Source organism: Sus scrofa, chromosome Y (assembly GCF_054392235.1).
Source record: "Sus scrofa isolate SSC_HxYL_T2T_F1_AM1 chromosome Y, Sscrofa_HxYL_maternal_Yorkshire_Landrace_v2.0, whole genome shotgun sequence".
NCBI classification, from domain to species: Eukaryota; Metazoa; Chordata; class Mammalia; order Artiodactyla; family Suidae; genus Sus; species Sus scrofa.
In genome coordinates, this window is record NC_139402.1 from 7,712,585 (window position 1) to 7,718,584 (window position 6,000).

At 43.4% G+C, this 6,000-nt stretch overlaps 1 pseudogene; it reads right to left on the minus strand.

The window, feature by feature from the left end:
• Positions 1-4,037: 4,037 nt before the first annotated feature.
• Positions 4,038-4,320, minus strand: LOC146394346 (small integral membrane protein 26 pseudogene; annotated as a pseudogene).
• Between the last annotated feature and the right edge of the window lie 1,680 nt (positions 4,321-6,000).

Genomic DNA, 6,000 nt, shown 5'->3' on the forward strand with positions numbered 1-6,000 from the left:
ACAATCCTAGATGTCCCTCAGAGAATGGACAAGGAAGTGTGATTTCTGCATTAATTCTTTAAAGACCATCCAATGCATGAAGGTGGGAAACAAATGAATTTAAAAAGAAACTGCACTGGGCACTACCACCAACTGACCAAGGTCCAAAATTGAGGATGAATGATTCTTCAACCGCAGTGTGAGTGAGCAATAGACAGTGTTGGGAATGTTCCATTAACCGACTGTTGGATGATTTCTCAAGTGCTGTGGTCCTTTCTCAAAGTGGACTGTTAGATTTTGCCTCATTGATTGTAGGGAGACAGCAGATTTCAAAGTATATATGCCTAGGAATGATGATATTTCTAATGACACATCTTTGAAGGTATATATACATATATATATATATATATATTTATCACTCAAATGAATTTATCACATCTGTAGTTGCATAATGATCATCACAATCCAATTTCACAGGATTTCCATCCCACAGCCCAAGCAGATCCCCCCACCCCCCAAACTGTCTCCTCTGGAGACCATAAGTTTTTCAGTGTCTGTGAGTCAGCATCTGTTCTGCAAAGAAGTTCAGTCTGTCCTTTTTTCAGATTCCACATGTCAGTGAAAGCATTGGATGTTGGTGTCTCATTGTATGGCTGACTTCCCTTAGCATGAAAATTTCTAGGTCCATCCATGTTGCTAAATAAAAATGCCAGTATTTCATTCCTTTTAATGGCTAAGTAATATTCCATTGTGTCTATGGACCACATCTTCTTGATCCACTCCTCTGTTGATGGACATTTAGGTTGTTTCCATGTCTTGGCTATTGCAAAGAGTGCTGCAATGAACATCAGAGTACATGTGTCTTTGGGAGTCATGGTTTTCTCTGGATACATAGATATATTTTTTATTTTTGGCCACACCCACGACATGTGGAAGTTTCTGGGCCAGGGATCCCAAACCCGCTTCACCACTGTGACCTGAGCCCCAGCAGTGACAATGCTGGATCCTTTACCCAATGCACCACAGAAGGACTTGTGGGTATATGTTTATAAAGCATTCCAGTTAGAAGACACTTGGTCCTGTTCAAAGCATTGATAAGACATTTAGTCCACACCAAAAGGTCCTTGACATTTGCTCCTGTCCAAAACCATTTGGCAAGAACTGAATATGCTGATGGACATTTTTAGACAGGACCAAATTTTGAGGACCTTTTAACAGATGTCTCCATGGATGCTTTGGAACGTACCAGATACCCTGCAGGGCACATTTTTTTTTAATTCCTGCAAACTTAATATTTCAAAATACGTTTAAGGATATTTCCTGGGCATATATAAGTGACTCCAGTGAAGGCAATATTTTAGTTGTGTTGATCAGATTTTAGTCTTAGGAAAAGATCAAACAACAATTTTTAAGCTGTTTTTGAGCCAACTTCTTTCAGCAACTTCTTTCAGCACCCTTTGAAATAAGACCATGTAACTCCTGTTTTATATTTCCAATTAACTCACAAGATGCTTGTTTCCTGTGCTTTTATTGAAAAGTCAGAGTTGAAAACATTCAGTAAACGCAGAGGATCAGCTTCGTGTTAAAATCTGAGGGACGTTCTGCCGCACAGTTGAAAAGCTGCATCGTCAAGGGCCTCTCAGCAAAGGTGACAAGTACTGCATGAAAAGGTTAGGAGACGTTAAGAGTTTCAGATAATTCAGAAAAGGTCACTTATGGCATTTGATCAGGCAAGGCAAATGCATCGGGTCGGTAACCGCCACAGGACGGGTATGAGACAGCCCATTCGTTAGAGTTTGTATCATGAAGGCTTGTCCCCAGCTGTCATATCAGGAGCAGGGACAGAGTGAGATTCTGCAACACATGTCATTGCCCTGAAGGTGACGTGGAAATGGGGCCACACATAGCTGTGATCGACTGGCATGGGGGATCACATTTGGTTAGACTCGTTTATCCCAGGCCTGATTCCAAGTGCCTCTGTGGGTTTGTTGAATTAGTCATCATTGCACATCTATCAGACAAGACGTTATGGTTGTCCTGTTACAGATTAAGACATAGATACAGAAAACAATATGAGAATAGGTTGCTTGATGCACATATTTATGTGTGGTGTTTTGGTTTTTAAAAGTTAAATGGGGGAGTTCCCATTGTGGCTCAGCAGTAACAGACCCGACTCGTATCCATGAGGATTCAGGTTCAATCACTGACCTTATTCAGTGGGTTAAGGATCCGGCGTTGCCGTGAGCTGTGGTGTAGGTCGCTGACGCAGCTCGTAGGCTTGGAGCTGCAGCTTCAATTTGACTCCTAGCCAGGGGACTTCCATATGCCACAAGTATGGCCCTAAAAAGAAAAAAAAAAAGTAAATGGATAGGAGTTCCCTGGTGGCCTAATGGGTTAAGGATCCAGTATTGTCACTGCTGTGGCACAGGTTCGGTCTCTGGCCCAGGAATGTCTGCATGCTGCAAGTGCAGCCAAAAGCAAAGGGCATGGAAAGGTAGTCATGGTTTCCACACACGACTGTGCCTGCTGTCTAACGGGCAACTCCAGATTGTGAAATGAACCCATGACAGTGGGGAAAGCGCTTCCTGGATTTGTGCAGTGCGCAACCTGGGCCACCACATGTATTAGCCTTGGTTAGATTGTGACATTGAACAAATAGCTGGATATGTCAGTGATAGAACTTAGTATTTTGACTGACCTGGCAGGGAACACAAGAGGATACTGTGTGAATTAAACTCAGGCATTGAATCCCCATTCTATATAGGCTGGAGACATTTCCAGAATGAAAGAAGCAATCAGAGTATACTGAGCATTGCAATAGTGTTCAGATGAGGGGTGATGAGCATGTTTTCATGTGCCTAGCCCTCTGTATGTCTCCTTTGGAGAAATGTCTCTTTAGGTCTTGTAATGAGGCCCTGCTGTACAGCACAGGGAACTACATCCAGGCTCTTGGATAGACCATGATGGACGACAATATACACAAGGAATGTGTATATAAATATGACTGGGTCACTTTGCTCTACAGCAGAAATTGGCACAACACTGCACATCACCTATGCTCTAATTTTTTAAAAAAATGGAATTTTGCTTGAGATTCTATGATAACCTACATGAGAAAAGAATCTGAGAAAGAATGGATATGCATATATGTATAAAATGGTTAAAAAATACGAAGCAGTGGAGTTCCCATCATGGCTCAGCGGTTAACGAACTCGACTAGCATCCATGAGGACACAGGTTCGATCCCTGGCCTTGCTCACTGGGTGTTGCTGTGAGCTGTGGTGTTGGTCGTAGACGAGGCTCGGATCCCACGTTGCTGTGAGCTGTGGTGTAGGCCAGTGGCTACAGCTCCATTTGGACTCCTAGCCTGGGAGCCTCCATATGCTGCAGGTGTGGCCCTAAAAAGACAAAAAGACCAAAAAATTTTTAAAAAGTAAGAAAACCAAATTTTATAGTGTTCAGAGTAATGGCATTGGTCTCTTGCCCTCCAAAAAATTGGATTGTGATGATCATTGTACATCTACAAATATAATAAGTTCTTGAAAAAAATTTAAATAAAAAATAATAAAAAAAAAAAAGAAAAGCAACAGGCACATGGTTTTGTGTTGGTTTGCTGTTGCATAGCCATCACTGTGGTGTGTACTAGAGGTTTCTGGCTTGTTCCACAGCCCAGGCACATGTTTTGTTTTGTTTTTAACCTTTCCTCAAGGAAATATTTACTAATTATATTTTACAGCAAAATTAAATGAAATATATACACTTTTCGTCCACAAGAAGTGGACATCAAGGTATCCATCAAATTTATATGCTGAACTGAAGTCTTTTTTTTTTTTTCTCCTGTCTTTTTAGGCCCACACCCACAGCATATGGAGGTTCCAAGGCTAGGGGTCAAATCTAGAACTGTAGCCTCCAGCTTACACCACAGCCATGGCAACACCAGATCCTTAAGCCACTGAGCGAGGCCAGGGATCAAACGTGCGTCCTCATGGATCCTAGTCAGGTTCGTTTCCGCTGTGCCACGACAGGAACTCCCTCAACCAAAGTCTTGTTTTCAGAATTCAGTAGTCAATCATAATTTTGGTCCAGGATTTCAAATAGTTGACAATGCTGGAAGTAATGGGAAAAAGATCTTCATTAGAGATGACAGTCATTTGCACCCAAAACCCTTTGGGGACCTCAGAGAGTACAGCTGGTTGACATATTCTTTTGTTCTGCTTCCCTACCTGGCGGCTTGCACTTTTTCTGACTCCAGAGAAATAATGAGCCGAGCAGGGTTCAGGCGCCCAAACCATAGACCACAGGCATCCGCCGGTACCAAGCCAGGGCTTTCTCCGGACACATGGCCCCGCCGGGCCCAGGCACTATATCCAGTCTCTTGGGATAGACCGTGGTGGACGATACTATACAAAAGGAATGTGTAGGAGTTCCCGTCGTGGCACAGTGGTTAACGAATCCCACTAGGAACCATGAGGTTGCAGGTTCGGTTCCTGCCCTTGCTCAGTGGGTTAACGATCCGGCGTTGCCGTGAGCTGTGGTGTAGGTTGCAGATGCGGCTCGGATCCTGCGTTGCTGTGGCTCTGGCATAGGCTGGCGGCCACAGCTCCGATTAGACCCCTAGCCTGGGAACCTCCGTATGCCGCGGGAGCGGCCCAAGAAAAGACAAAAAAAAAAAAAAAAAAAAAAAAAAGGAATGTGTATATAAATATGACTGTACAGCAAAGACTGTACATTTTAAGATTGTATTTAGGGGACGTGTCCCCTGTTACTTCACAGCCATAGCGTGGGTTGCCGGTATAAACGTTCCCTAGCATTCTCTCCAAATCCCAGCTAGAGGTTGCTCCCCCAGACTGGTCCCAAGGTGAGGATGACACTAGACAGAGCGCTGCCTGAACAGGGATGAGGTTAGAGGGTGAGCAACGGTGCTTTGTTCCCTGAGCGACGGAGATGTGCCTCTTGTCCCTGCCCCGTGAGCACATTTTTCTTGACTAACTCCTGCCGCAGCCCTGCACCTGCAGGGGAAGAAGGATTGCATTTTGCAAAATACTCCATCACTGGTTTTGCTTCCTTAGAGAGTTTCTGCAGACGCATCCTGGGATGTTTGGGACAGTGCACTATTTGAGGCTTAATCAGGCTTAGCATGATATTTTAGAAAGTTGGAGGGGAGGAAAAATGAGGATGGCCTTGGGCCAGGATGAAAAAAACAAACCAGAGTCCACAAACGTTAACATTTGGGGTGACCGTATCATCTCCTAACCTTTCCTAAGTGGATGTGAGGGACTTAAGTATCACTTCTCTGGGTGCCTTCTTACCTCACATGGAAATTTAGCAACAATGATGCAAGTTCAATGTCTCTGCTTTAACAATAACAACAAACCCTACACTTAGTGCCATTTTAAATGTGTTCAAAATGTTTACTCTTACTTAATTGTATGTTAAAAAAATTTTGACACTATTTAAAGTAAAAAGAATATATAGGACGGACGCTTATGTTTATTTGCATCCTGCTATTAGCACGTTGAATGCCAGTAAACCGTCTTCTGACCTTTTCCCAATTTGAATTGTTTGCCCTTTTTATTTTCACCCTGATAATGTTTAGTGCATGTTGGTGCTAAAAAATTATATAGTGCTATTGTTTCCCCATGACAATATTTTAAAGGGCAACTGGTGATAGGGAAATATTTAAAACCATATTGTGTAATTTCCATCGCAGCGAGGCAGCGTTAAAGATTTTCCAGGACTATAAATGGTTCTGCCCCTGTACGGTTGTTTAAATGCAGCAACGATGCCAATTATAAGACAACGGCCAGGCGGAAATGAGACAGTGAGTTATGTGTTACAACGGGAGCTGAGATGGAGAGCAAGAGGGAGATTCGTGTTTGATACGGATGCAAGCCTTCATCACCCCCACTTGTGTTTGCGGCGCAGTTCTCTGAAAAGATGATAAACTGGAGGTTGGAGGACGGAAGGTGCCAGGGGTTGCAGTGTGGCAATTACACCAGGATCGTCCATCTCAGATAATGC